Source organism: Rhamphochromis longiceps, linkage group LG6 (assembly GCF_057381845.1).
Source record: "Rhamphochromis longiceps isolate RC_006_pf linkage group LG6, R_longiceps_female_GT1.1, whole genome shotgun sequence".
In the NCBI taxonomy this organism is placed as follows: Eukaryota; Metazoa; Chordata; class Actinopteri; order Cichliformes; family Cichlidae; genus Rhamphochromis; species Rhamphochromis longiceps.
In genome coordinates this window covers 43,859,768-43,874,873 of record NC_140562.1, presented here as the reverse complement: position 1 = coordinate 43,874,873, position 15,106 = coordinate 43,859,768, and positions in this window count along the sequence as shown.

Genomic DNA, 15,106 nt, shown 5'->3' with positions numbered 1-15,106 from the left:
AGACGTTTCACCTCTCATCCGAGAAGCTTCTTCAGTTCTAAGGTCAAATGGTGGGGAGTCCCAGATATAAACCTAGTGGGAGTATCCCCCCACAGAGGGACAAAAGGACCCCCTTTGCAAGCTCCTTTGACTACGATGACCTGGATGACTGAGAACCTTCACAGACATGCTCCAAAACGTTGTGTCCAGAAAACAACAGCTGATGCTATAAACATGGTTAATCATCAAAGCAACTGTCAGATAAAAAATAACAATTAGTGAATAACCCTGGCCAGGTTTTAGACTTTAGTGTAAGTACAACTCTGACTGCTAAATATAATTGCAAGTGTTTTTGTTTTATTTGCATTTATTTGATCTGCACACAAGATTTATGTTACTCAGCTCTTTACCTTCAAGTTAAGAAAATAGTTGAGATGGTTAAATGTTGATAATAATCATATATTTTGAGAAATTATTTATCAAATCCATTGTGGACTGTATTATCAAGCATTTCACCTCTAAGCACGTCATAATGCAACTGTAGGGGTGAGACAAATTTTTCTTTTAGTATTTTCTCTCTCTTAGGCTGAGGAGGAAGGTAAAAGGTGTGTATTTGCTTTTGGATTTCCATGGTGAGTGAAAGTGATAAGTTAGTTTTATTTGCTTTATATAACGTTTTCTTTGGTGTTTCGGCTGTGCTCACTCTGATGTTTTCTACCAAATAAACTACAGCAAACCTTGCTGTAACCTTGTTGGGAGGAGGCCATAATCTAATTTGGGTCTTGTTCAGGATCTGAACTCGGGACCTCTTGCATTTGTTATGGCTACAGATGCATCACGTCACTATATTCAGTTGGGAACCTCACAAATAAAAATGACTAATTAACTGTTACTGAGGTCTTTGTATGACCACCCAATCTAGAATAAGCCAGAACGGTTTTTCTGCTTTAAGGTTTGCAACTAGATAGATAGATAGATAGATAGATAGATAGCACACATTGGAAAGCTTTCAGAACACCTTGTTCAAGAAGAGAAATGTTCATAAAAACAATCTCAGTGCTGTTTATTTGCCTCTTAAACCACATGACAAATAAAGAACATCTGAGAGGAGATAGGGAGTGTAATTTGAAAGGAGTGATTGGTTTATCATGGGCGAATAGTACACAGATAAACAAGACAAACAACAAAGCCACAAACACATCCATGCAGACAGGCTGTGTGATTTGCAGCCTGCAGAAGTTCTGTAATCAGTATTCAGGTAAAATATTTAAGTTGACAACTATTGCATCATTTCTCTCCCACAGGCAGCCTCGGGCACACATGCATCAGTCTTGGGTAGCACCGTGTTTTGAAAAAGGTTTGACTACATCATAAACTGAGGTCTCACAACTGTAAATCACCAATGAGCAAAATAAATTGTCTTTTTATTGTCTTCTGATGAGATGTTTGCGGGTTTAGATGGTTGGGATTATTTTCTTTCGGTCCTGTCATGAATGTTAAAATATTAAATGTAAACATATTGTGGCAGATGCTACTGAAGAGGCTGCCAACAAATCTCCCTCTCACTGTTAATCGCTTTGGCTCGGGTTTGCTGCTGACATACTAAAAATGTCTCTAATCAGAAGAAACTTTTGAGTCCAAAGATTTTTTTTTCCAGTTTTAAAAACACGCAAACAGTGATCTTGGTTAACGTGTTGGCATTGTGTATCAGGGCTTAATGAAAATCCTCTGTGGAACCTCGGGAGAGGTTTTGTTGGACAGAAAAGAAGAAATCCTACCCACAGCTTCATTGAGCCTAAATTCTTCACTTCAGCTGTGCTTTGTGAAACAGATATCCATAAAACCCCTGATTTTTTTTTTTTTAAAGCCACGACAAATTCATCACTGCTTAAAATTCAAGGTGTATAAGTTTTTCATGTGAGTGAGAACAAGCGTCCTCCCAGGGGCACAAATGGATTAGAAATGATCTCCCTGCGCATCAGTTCAGGCACGGACTCCATGTTGATATGGTGATATCTTGACTGATTTAATCTTTCTTTGCCCAGTGAACAATGGCACCAAGCGCCAGCATAGAGAGTGCATGTTTTATGTGTATGCGATGGCTGGAGGATGAGGATCGGGGGCGTTGACAGTGTTGCGGTGCAGGTAATTGTCTGCGAAGCATGTGTGCAGGCCCGTGGCTAAACAGGGTCTATAAAGCAGCCTCCTGGCAATTGTCGTGCATCACTATTGTTGTTCCATTTCTCATTCCCTGTTTCAACAATGAAATCTTCCCTCAGCATTTTACCACCGCCGTTAGAGGAGCCAGCGTATCTTCCATTCATCCAGCCGACTGTCCCCCAAATGCAAAAAAACCCTTTTAGCTCCATTCTGTTTGGCTCCTTCAGGAAAATTAATAACTGAAAACGCACTGTTCTCAGAGCGAGCCAGACCGATTTAATGTTTCACCTCAGAATGCCTCGCTATGTCTCTCTTACCCCACGCACCCGCCTTCCTCAGCCCTCCTGAGGCCTGGACCTGATGTTTGTACAATGCAGAGGGCTTGAACTGCAAGCCCTAGTAAATGCTCCACCAGAGGAGATCAATTTTTCATGAATGAGTCCCTGGTGCTTTGAGAGGCAGCCCGGGTGGTCGGCCTTCAGCAGCCGATTAACAAAAGAAACAACGATGTCCCGCAAGACAACACGATGTGAATCCACCAGGATCTTGTATCTGATTTTTATTTCATTTTAAACAAGTTCAGCAACCCTCGCTCTGCCCCTGTGCTCGCTAACAACCCTGAACCAGATAAGAGACACAGTAAGCTTTTATTTATCTTCTTTAAAAAGTAATCAAAAGAACAAACCGGCTCTGCCCATTAAATACTGTCATTGAATACCGTCCGATTCAATGACACATCTCTCCCCAGCACTGAGTCTGATTCAGCCCACGGGATAGTTTTGGAAAATCTCAAAGCTTGATGAAAATGAAAATTTCAGACTATTTGTCAGTTTTATGGCCTTCTTAATTTCACACAAAGATCACCCATGGCCTGACGCAACACATCAAAGTAAAAGAAAAACCATTAAAGAAAGAATCTGAAAGAAAGAATTTTATTTTGAATCTATTAAAATAAAACTGAAAAGTTCCTTGTTTTTGACTCTTCACTGTACAATTTTCACTTTTTTAAAAAGCACATTTTCTGTGTATTACCAGGAAACATGTATTTATTTAATGAGCTGTCAGTACTTTTTCAGTAATTATGCCTTTATTTTCCAAAGTGTGAGTCATACTACTAATAGAGCTTTTCTTTATAATGTAGAAGAACTGAGATGAATTGTTGAAATTGCACTTATTTTTCTAATAACTCAGGATGTTTTCTAACTAGATGGCTTGTGAAATTTGTATTTAAACTTCTCTAAGAAGAAAGGAAGGACATACGTTCAAAATGGGCTGTATGTGACCCACGTACTTGAGTGGAGTTTGAGACCTTTGTCTGAGCAGTACAAGGACTTCTGTCTAGCTGTGGTGCTGGCTGTTTTGGCTCTCCACACAGCCAGAAGGACAGCCCAGCTGGTTGTAGATTGTGCAGCTGTGCAGCGATAGTGTAGATGGTATCATGTCTTTTCTTCATATCAAATAATGTTTCATAATCAATTCCAGACAAAGTACTTTTTACCTGAGGGTGAGCCTGACATTCAGCTGTTTTCTACCCCTTGTCACATGGAAGGGGAGATGCCTGGACCCCCCTCTTGCTGAGTGAGGTGTTACCAGGACATTTGAGAGATGTGAACACTTTAGGGTGCTCCAGAGTCTTCCTCCAGTTCTGGACATGCTAAAAACACCTCAACTAGGAGGCGGTCAGGAGGCATTCCATTCAGATGACAGAACCACTTCACCTGGCTCCTTCCGATTGGACGGCTGTCAGAGGTGGAAACCCTGGTGATTTAATTCCAAACTCCCAAAACTGGCTACAGATAAATCGAAACGATACTTTTTTCATATCATTGCAAACTAGCAGACAGTGCTATGGTCCAAACATAAAACCTCGCCTTCACTATCTTTACCCTGGTTACCATGTTTAGGATAACCTAAATAGAAGTGGACCTCGTTTATTTTGCAGCATCATGTGTCGCCCCCTGGTGGCAGTTGAAAAGAATGCAGGTTTAAGTTACTTCCATGCTAGCTTCACTTTTCATACCCAAAAAGCCACTTCCATCTTTCATGTCTGTGGGTGGTCCCAACCAACATGGTGCCCATTTTTCACGAGTTAACCCCTGATGCTTTAATCTGTAACCAGAAGCAGCCAGCTGCGCTGATGTTTTTTTGTGCAACAGAAATAACTAAGAACATTATTTTATATTCTGACTTCTAAATGTTAATTTAACACTGAATCACATGGCACATCTACTCCGCTGGATCGCACTTGTGGCCACACCCTGGTCAGTGATGTCACAGCAGGTGTTTGGGCTTTAGCGGCTGATTGCATGCTGCCATTACTGATTGAAATTTCAGGTCCAAGGGTGCGTCTGAAATCACTGCACTGCACAGCGCTCTACACTCCACTCTGTCATTTTAAAGCGTCTGAAGTCTGAGTGTGTAAATTTAGCATTGGAATGAAAAAAGTAGCGCTCACAGCATGTGCACCTCATTTACTGAACGCAGCTGAGTGTCCATTATGGAGGGAGGTGTTAGAATAAGGTGGTGATTTTAAACACAGTCATAGACTATATGGACGTGTCCTCATTTCACATTTTTAGACGCCTCTTTCGATTTTTCCATCCATTTTATGCATGTTGTTGATGCCTGGCTACAGCAATATTGGCTGTGTGTGTGTGTACTACTTGGTTAGGACACAGCACTGAAAAATATATGGTTAGGTTTTTACACTGAATATTCTTTGGCAACCAGACTTCTTTTTTAACGTTCTTCAAACTCTCATCTGAAAGATCTCATCGGTTCTAACAGCTGATGGAGGGTCCCAAGTATTTAACTTCTAGAGGCCACCTTGCGACCTTAAGCATGGTCCCGAAAGTAAGCAGATTCCTCTGATGCACATTTTGCACATTTTAACCAGCAGATCATACCAGCCTTTTAAAAATAAGTTTGTAGATGACAGACATATCGTACGCAGACGATATGTAAACAACATCCAGAGCTTCTGACATCACTCTGAAGACTAATGGCTGGACATTCCGGGTTTGTGAGAGTTGCATAACTGTAAGGGTGGACTACATCGCATCCAACTGGAGCAAAAGAAAAAAGCCAAGTTCTGAAAACACAAAAGGTCCCAAACCAAGCAAACCAGCAGGCACAATTGTTGTTACAACAGATGATGTTAAAAATATTGTCAGTGCAATCAGAGCCCCCAAATTGGCCACCAATACATTAAGTTTAGCACCAGAAAAAAAAATAACAGGAATCAAGCAGATATCCAGGCTGTTCAGAAGGACCAGAAGTGATGTGTCTTTCTTCCACCACAGTACAACAGTCGCAAAGAGCAGGCAGGAGACGCTTAATCTGCCAAAACACAACCTCATTCATAACATTCCCACTCACTGGAACTCCACATATGATATGTGTAATAGAGTGAATTGTTGCCCCCCAGTGGTAAAATACAGAAGTGCCTGTTACAGGGCTAGTTCTTGGTTGACCAATATATAACAACAAAAAAGGGTAGTTTTCTGCACCGCTAAGAAACAACAAGTTAGTGTGTGATGTCCTGCTGTTCAATAAAGGCACCTATCCACGTCCTTCTGTCCTGATCCTTTTAAGAGCCTAATCCAGAATATCACAATATGCATAGCTGATAAGCTGCTGTTTACTCAGCATTAATTGAAAAGGCCCCCAGGATGAACAAGGACAACCACTTGGTCTGATTAGATTGTGTGAATGGCAGAGGAGGTAACTGAAGCACTTAAGCCCTTAAATAATACTCCAACACTGAAATGTGGTGAAACCTCACCACCTCAGTTTCCATGATCCTGCCTCTCAACACCAAGGAAAAAAATATAGAAAACTGCCTAATTGTGAAGGAAGTAAAAACTGCCATTGTCAGATATGCTGACCCTGCAGGAGTGCCTTCATAAAAGCACAGCTCTAAATCGCAGGTTCAAGGCATTTCCAGTGTGGATAATGCCAACTATGAAGAGCTCTACAACAGGCTTACCACAGATAACTGCACACCAATGTTCCCTCTAAGCTGCGCGCGTGCGCAATTGCGCACTGCTGGCACGGTCTCTGCGCACAGAAAATCTGTGTTGCGCACAAAAAAAAATCTAACCTGAATTGAAATTAAAATACATACTTTAACAATTCTGTTTTGCAGTGTTAGTCAGCAAGTGACTGGCTGCTCCAGTATGGGATTAGAACAATGCTACCTTATCCCAAAGTCCAGCCAATGATGCGATTCACATTCGTATATGCGCAGCTAATCAACGTCGTTGACAGGCTATGACAGCGTCCTTATGTGCTGACACCGGTGTTTTAGCGAGCAAAGCAGCTGATGTGGAGTGAAGCCACGTTAATGACAACATGTACAACCATTGGAGATGTGAGCAGGACAGACGAACAATTGACGGGAAAAGTGTGGACTATACCATAATTTAAAAATAACAGTTTTTAAATTGTGTTGATAGGCCACGTAAAACCAGAGTTATGATAAAAATATGTGCAATGTTTGGCTTTCTTCCTGAATACTATCTTAGTTTATATTTACTGCGGGTAAAAACGCGTCTTATAAGGAAAACGCTCGAAAGCACTCTCCGGCTGTGAGGACCCCCCGCAAAAAGAAAAACGCCTGCAAAAAGAAAAATGCTGCAAAAGCACACAAGACACAACGGACGTGTTTCTGGGGAGACAATAACCCGACGGACCAGTTGCATGAACCAAAACGTGCTAACAAGTGCACTGGGACTGGGAGACACTTCAAAGAAGTGGAAGCGGGGCGGCCAAAGAGTAAACTTTCAAAAGTAAGTACTGAATATGATGTCACTTATTTATGTGCAAATGTTTAATAATGAAGAACATTAAAACATTACTGTTGGCCACACGTGGGCAAAGTTATGTGACATTAGTGATGTTTGTACTTTCAGCGTTTACTTTGTTTTAAAGCTTTTACTTTATACGCCGTTAGATAGTCGACCTTAATCTTACAGAGATTGTGATGATTTTATGGATGATTAAAGTCAGTCATATATCCACAAACACAACAAGCAGAAAGTCAGTGATGCTGCTCGGTTTGCAGTCCTGAATATCGCGGCACAAGCAGGATTCACTGCACTGTTAATGTGAGCTGTGTTATATTGCTGCCTCTGTTCGGTGGTGTCGAGCCAAACGGACTTTAACGTGTGTTTGAACGAGCTGACGGTTCACTCGTTAAGCTGAAAGAAAGATGCTTTAATCACAGCAGTCACACATGTGTCCACTGTACCATCTGGGACTCTTCTTGTTTACACTCGTAATAACACAAACAGTAAATCCAGACTGTCACCTGTCTGTCTGTCCTGCACTCTCTCTCTGTTTCTTTCTGATTGTGGAATAAAAGTATGAACATGTGTTTATAAGTCACACTTGTGTTTGAATCCTGCAGCTTATCACACATTTGATTTCCATGTGTGACGACTGCAAGTGTCCAGAGTGAGGACAGACTGAGGGACCCACTGCTGCACATCATCTGTGAGGCTTTGCACCCCTGATGATCCACCAGGACAAACTCAGCAGTGTGTGAGGAAGAGGAGGAGGAAGAGCCAGCAGCAGCTGACAGATGGAGAGAATAGACAGACTGTTCCCTGTTTGTGAAGGACTGCTAGGAAGGTTTAACATAACTGTCTGTGCTGAATCAGTCTTATTAGGTAATGTTCAAATAATGTGATCATCCCAGTGTTTCCAGTGTGAGAGAAAGTACTCAGGGCCTTCAAGTTACGCACTATGAAAGGCAGCAACAAGTTTAATGTTCAGAAACCTAAAGTATGTAAAAATAAATGTTGGTTTCAGTTCTATGAAGCTTTGAGTATTTTGGATCAGTAGCTGCTGTGTTTGTTGCATCATATTTCTGTAACTGTTTATATGCTTTATATATTCTGAGCTAAGTTGATCTATAGTGTTACATCATATTCTATAAGGATGTTATGTGTTTGTAGACTTTCTGCCCAGTTTGACCCATTTAGCAGAAGTCAGCCTGTTTAAGGCTCTGATATCTATTCTGTATGACTTAAAGCAGTTATGACATGGTCTGATTTTCTCACCCAATAAAGGAATGTTTAATATATCAGTCTACTCTTCATTCTATCAGACACAGTTATCACAGCTCCTACATTTTGTTTTTACACATATATGTAAGCATTGAGCCAAATTTAGTAATGCCAACATATTAAAAGAAAAATGTCTCTTATATATAATACATCTATATATACACTGTCAAAGATACTCGTCTTTGAAGATTTAAGGTGATAGGAAATATAAATAACTGCAACTTGAATCTTTACTGAAGCTCAGTATTTGACACAGAGTTCAAACTCACTGCTGTAATAACTAATAATGATTAATATAATAACTATAATATTGGCCATATTATATTTACATTACCAAAGTGAGATGACTTAAGTCTCATGAACAACATGAGCTAATTGTTATTTACTAGCTAATCTTAAAATGACTGTTCAGCACAGAAATGAAGCCCAACAATCATGTTTACAGTCCTGTGGTCTCAGCCTCAGATACTTATCAAATCACACAAAGCTCATGTAGAAACAAATGTACAAAATATGTTCTCCTTCATTTCTGTCAAACAAAGCTGTATGAAATGTTTCCAGCTGTTAGTATCATGGTTGCTAGGCAACCTGGGCAGCGCGACGGAGGCTAGACCGCCCCATTTCACAAGCCTACAAGCCTCGCACTTCCGGCCTCAGCGGTCTTTGAGTACGCGCCCTTTAGGACCGTTAAGGCTGCGTACTTTAAGGCTGCAGACCCTGAATTGGGATACAGCCATACATACATGTTTTGGTTCGTGCAACTGGTCTGTCGGGTTATTGTCTCCCCAGAAACATTTCCGTTGTGTCTTGTGTGCTTTTGCAGCGTTTTTCTTTTTGCAAGTGTTTTCTGAAGTTGCAGTCCATTTGGCCTCTCAGGGCCACCGTACAGAAATTATTTTTTGGAGTGGCACAAATAATTTGTGTGGCATCAAATTCGATGCAGAACAGCTGATTGTTCTGTAAATATTTTGAAATGTTTATTTTAAAAACTGCCTTGGCTACATTTTTAGGTAAACAGCTGCAAAAAACTTTGTTGTTTGCATAACTCAGATACTTTTTTGAAGAAGTAACTATATAATTAATTGCCCAACATTGGTCATTATATACTGTATTTTGCAGACAGAGTTACTGACTCTCTCCCAGACCACAGACTCATAATACAAGTCAGAGCAAATAAAAATCAAAACAAAAAATAAAGTTGTGTTTTCAAAGCTGGAGTTCAAGTTATTTTTACTTCCAATGGTGTTAACATACTACACCGGTCATGAACAAGACTTCTTTTACATTTTCATTGTAAGTGGGCTAAAGCAGTTAATTAAAAGTATTCTAACAGAAATGTAAATGCTGTAATTTGATTATTTTAATAAACCATGTAACTTGGATGGATTCGACGCTGGCGTGACCACAGTGCACACGTCTGCTGTTGCTCACAGTGGTCCAAGGGACCGCTCAGGGAGTTTGTGTGTTTGCTCAGACACATGAAAAATTAGAGGGAACATTGCGGCACACCAACCCACCCAGATGACACCACTGTTGGGTGGTGTCATCAGCAGACTTGGTTGGGCTCATCTCTGATGGAGGACAGAGGTAGACAATTTGTCCAGCTTGTGCTCAGAAAATAACCTGAAGCTGAACGTCCTGAAAACCAAAGAACTCATAATGGAGTTCTGTACACGTTGTCCAATATATTTACTAAAGGAGGGTGGTCAGAATAATACACCCACCTGTTGGCAGTGAAAACTGCAGCTCCTGACATCAGCTTTCACTGGAAGCAGCACGTCTCTAAATGATTTTAAAAAATCAACACAGTAATACAAAATGTGTATATACAGAGTGGTAGCTTTCTCTTTTAATTATATCTTTTATTATCACAGTCGGTAACAAGTGCGTCCAAGCTTTTAGTCTTTTTATCCTATGGCTATTTCATTTTCTCACCAGTGATAATGAATAGATTTTGTGTTATATATATATGTGTGTTTTCCTCTGGTCACAATAGCTTTGCTGATGTATTGACTAAATGGCAGCGAGCAGATAATGAACTTTGAAGTAGTCACCTACAGGGGCAGCGCAACTGGTAGCAAAACACAAGTCTCATCACCCCGCTTCTTTCAGCGAGTGAATCGCTGTGGACACTTTAATAGACTTTTCAAGAGGGTCCTTTTAGTATTAATTTCACAGTTGCATAGCTACAAGAGGATTTAATTTGTTCAGGCCAAACGTGGTCGGTGTGACTCTTTGACTTCCAGTGTGAGATTGGAGCAAGTCCAGTTTGGTGGCTACGCAGCTAATTGTCTGTGAAATACAGCATGCCTATTTCAAGCCAAATGATATTTCTCCCTTTTCATCTGATGCAATTTCAAAGCAATGAGGTTGCTGAGTGGTGCTGAAGCCAATGAGGCATTAAAAAGCAATACATTTTTGTATTGTTAAGCACATGTCCTTATACGCCATGTTCAAAGCTTCTTCTAACAATACCTATACTTATCGTGTCATATGCCAAGCTGCTGGGTAGCACGCCTCCGCATGCACCCCGCTTATGGAGACAATAGCAGGACGTCTTTGAGGATCCAGAGCACGATTTTCTCAGGGCTGGTCCCTGCAGCTAAGTCCTTTTTTTTTTTTCTTAAATATCGCTCACTGGACCCGGATAGGGAGAAAGAGCAATCACGCAGCTGATTAGATTAGTGGACACGGGACAGATAAAGTGTCGTCCGGCTGATTGAGAGAAAAAGAAATGCGGGCCAGGACCTGCTGCTGAGGATCACATTAATTGTGTTTTAAGTCTGCGGGCCCACGGCTTAGCTAACACTTCTTCCCAGGAATGCCATTAATATGAAATGTCTACTTGTTGCCCAGAAGATCCCGGCGTGCTCGGGATCACACACTCACACATGCACACACACACATTCTGCAGCTCTGGGGCTGATTAGTGACTACGTTAGCTGCCTTCCAATGAGTCTCAGCTCAGTCCACATCCACTGCAGGCTGCGAGTCCTGAGGGCACAACATTAATCAAATGCTCATTGCTGATAGCCATCTTGTTAAAGTCTCTTATATAGTAATTGCACAGAACCATAGCAATGCTTGTTGCTGCTGTGCAGTTTTATAAATGAAGCTGTTCTGGGTTCTGGATTGATGCACAGTTAGTTCGAATTTTTGAACAGCGCCCAATGTCCATCGTACATCTGCAGTTTTATATTGTTCTGGCCAAAAAAAGAGAGAAAATGAAAATAAAACTGCCAAATCAGCAGATTTTTTTTTCTTGTTCTATACAGTGTAGTAGGAGTGGATTAAAATTGTAATATGTGTGTGATTGACTCTGAGCAGAGTGCTGAAGAGGGATCAGTAGCTCCTTGACAAGACTCCCACCTGAGCTGCACAGTGATGGCAGACAGTACAGAGAGCAGGAGTTGCTTAAATTGGACACCGGGGAGTTTTCCACCAATTAAGGGTGTGGTTGACCTGTCAGTCAAGAAGCACTCTCTGAAAACTGCTGCTGTCCAAGAAATAGAAAGTGCCTGTAATGCTGGCAGCCAGCTCCTCTGCTGGTGTGATATAAATTGTGTTTTCATACAACACAACTGCATTCTCGGTTACTTTTGGAGGAAAACACATTGTCTTTTTGGGGGTGGCTGTGACTCAGATGGTGGAGCAGGTCGTCGACCAACTGTAAGTTTGGTGAATCGATCCCGATCTCCTCCTGTCCAACTGTGCAAGTATCCTCGGGCCCAAGTTGCTGCGATGCATCTGTCTGAGCGTGAATGTTAGAAATTAATTCTTAGGTATAAATAAAAACACTGTGTGGATGTGTTTGGGTGACTAAAACTTGTGATGAGAAATGAGTAGAACAGCACTGTGTTAGTACTGGTCTACTTACCGTTTGCCTTTCTAATAAAAATAATATTAATTCACAAATGTTCACTTGCAGGATAAAAGCAAAGTGGAGGCATACTCAAAAAGATTCAAACCCAGGAGACGTTAGTTCAACTCCTGTGTGGGGCCGTTTTTATTCTCCACTTTATTTTATATTTTTCTCTTAATTTTCTGTGCAAGCACCAAGACGAAGCAATGCATCCCCAATACGCTTCGAGCTGAAGGAGAGGTGAGAGTGCTGAAGCTTAAAACACTGAGAATCCTCCTTAAACTAAACTAAAGTCAAATAAATCGATTCACAGGAAAAAAGAAAAAAAGACTGAAATTAGTGAAAATATTTTTCAGGGAAATAAAAACTAAAATGAAAAATATATACTGAATATACTCTGAAATCTAAAATTGTAAACTTAAAAGTGCAAAACTGTGACTCTGGTTCTTACTTATAGTTTCACGTGATTATTGAACTAATGAAAGCTTGATGCTTAGAGAGCAAGCTATAAAAATAAGCATCTATGAGGAATAGGAGCCAGCTAGTGTCCAGTTGAGGAACTGCAGATTTTTTTCTCCTTTTCACGTGTGATTTTATGCTACATGGTGTTGGCTAAGACAGCGGTCCCCAACCCCCGGGCCTCGGACCGGTACCGGGCCGCGAGAGTTGAGGCTCAGGTGTGAAATGTGTGGTTTTCAGGGTTTTTATCGGTTTTCAGCGTTATTTTGTTATCGTTTTTATCGTTAACGTGGTTTTCCTGGGTCTTTTCACGTGTGTTATGAATAAATCTTCTTTTTTTCGGTACCGGTACTAGTTTTATTTTGTTGTATTTATCCGCGACACCTTAAAGGCTGGTCCGTGAAAATATTGTCGGGCATAAACCGGTCCGTGGCGCAAAAAAAGTTGGGGACCGCTGGGCTAAGAGACCCTGACACTGACCCGTTTGCATTAGGTGAAATGTCCTGGAAGCATTTTCAGTTACATGAGTTTGTGATGTAGATTTTTTCTTGTCGTAACACTCACTTCTATTTGTTAACAAAAAAACAACCTTTCTTCAAAATTTCTTTTGGTCTCATTTTTGTTGTCAAGTAGTGACAAAAGTAACAGTGACGCTCTGTCAATGAATAAATATGAATTTTTTTACCTTAATGTATTTTTTTTTACTTTTATCTCCATTTTCTTTGGTCGGGGGGTGGGGGGTGGGGGACTCCTTCTTTAAACACATTTCCTGGACCTTAAAGTCATGTTCACACACTGACCAGCTACCCTTTTACCCTCAACTTCACCTTCATCTCCCTTCTCATTCTTGCTCATTAAAACCTTCCCTGTCACATCGGTTCCTCCCCATTAGTTCTCACACGCCTTTGGAACTTTCTCAGCTCAAACTTCTTCTACCCCACCTTCGTCACTTCATTTTTTTGATCCTCCTCTCTGCCTAACCGTCTCCCGTATTACCCTGCCTTCACAGGAGACTCTCACATCCTCCTGTACCAGCTTTAATTCTTTTGATCTCAGGGCTGTCTCCCCTTTAATTCTCTGGCAGACTTCGGCGCCTGTAGGATGGATTCACACGGACGTCGCTTCACACTGAAACTGAATTCTGTCAGCTTTGTGGATCTTTTAATGTAATATTTGTGCTGCAGTGTATCTTCGGTTCTCTGGCCTCTGGGAACCCAGCATTGGAGTCTGTAACTAAATAGAAATGAGACTGTGACAGCCCAGTGTCAAGGCTCTTTTATAATTACCCTCTGCAGAATTTAACTACGCTTTCGCCACCAGGGGGCAGCATTTTGTGCATTTCAAAGAGCTTTAGCTACCCCATTAGTCTATATTAGAAATATAGGCTATAAATATATAATTAAGGATTTGCTCATAAAGGCACTTCTAGTGATATTAATTTGAATAGTTTAGCTACATTTTTTACCATTAGGAGACAAAGGAAGGCTGCAGTGTGGTTGCTTCTCCAACAGGGGCCCCAGCCAATGGACGGAGTTCTGCAGTTCTTTCTTCGACATGGCCCCCAACCAACCATTCAGTCACCATTCTTGGCCTCTCCAGCTTTTTATTATCAGTGTTTACATGTAGCAGGCCTTCAGTTTTGAAACACTCGCAGTGTACACGACAGCCCATGAGCTCACAGTGTTCCAGACACCAGATATTTGTCCAGGACACCATGAAAAGATTCACTCATGAGCCAACTACGATTTTAGTGTGGATATTATGCTTTGCATCGGGTCTGTTTCACGGTGAGCAATCCAAACAACACAGCAACATGTTTATGACTGACCTCATGTTGTAGATGAATCATGTCAGATGTTCTCTTGGCTGCAGTTGGTCTGGTTTCAGCATCTTCTCCCTGCATGATGCCATTTGTTTCTGCTTGTCAAGGACTCTCAACATTAATTTATATCGAGAACAGTTAAACACTCATCCTATTTGTGTTCCCACTGCTAATGTGCTAATACCGTAGCTCTTCGCCAACTCTTCAAACATCACTGCAGTTTAGTTTTCTCTCCAGGTTTACATCCAGAATGATAGAGGTGCTATATGATTTTTACAAATACTCAGAACGTGATATATTGTCTTTAAATAGAATAACTTCATGCTAACTTGTAATTGGGACAAATCTCATTTAAATCTCTCTTGTTCACGGATGCCTGGATGTTAAACATTTGAGAGGACAGCCACATTCATCTTTTTAATGTTTGAAACTCTCAGAGTTGGTTTTGAAAGCTAAAGGAGTAGTGATGTGTCGGTCGCGAACGAAATGGCTCTTAGAGCCGGATCTTTGACGTGAACGACTCCTTATCGCGAGCTGTGGTTTTTTGTTTGTTTTCTTTCTCTCACCCTCTCTCTCGCACTTTTTTTCCGCTTCACCCCGCACGCGAGTCTTGTGCTGGGAAGAGGGGGGCGGGGCGGTAGTTACAGTCACAGTAGCACAGGAACAGAGCGGGAGGGAGAGAGAGAGCCAGGGACAACAACGTCACATTAGAAAGGTAGTAATCATCCACAACCATTTTCAGTTGCAGATGAT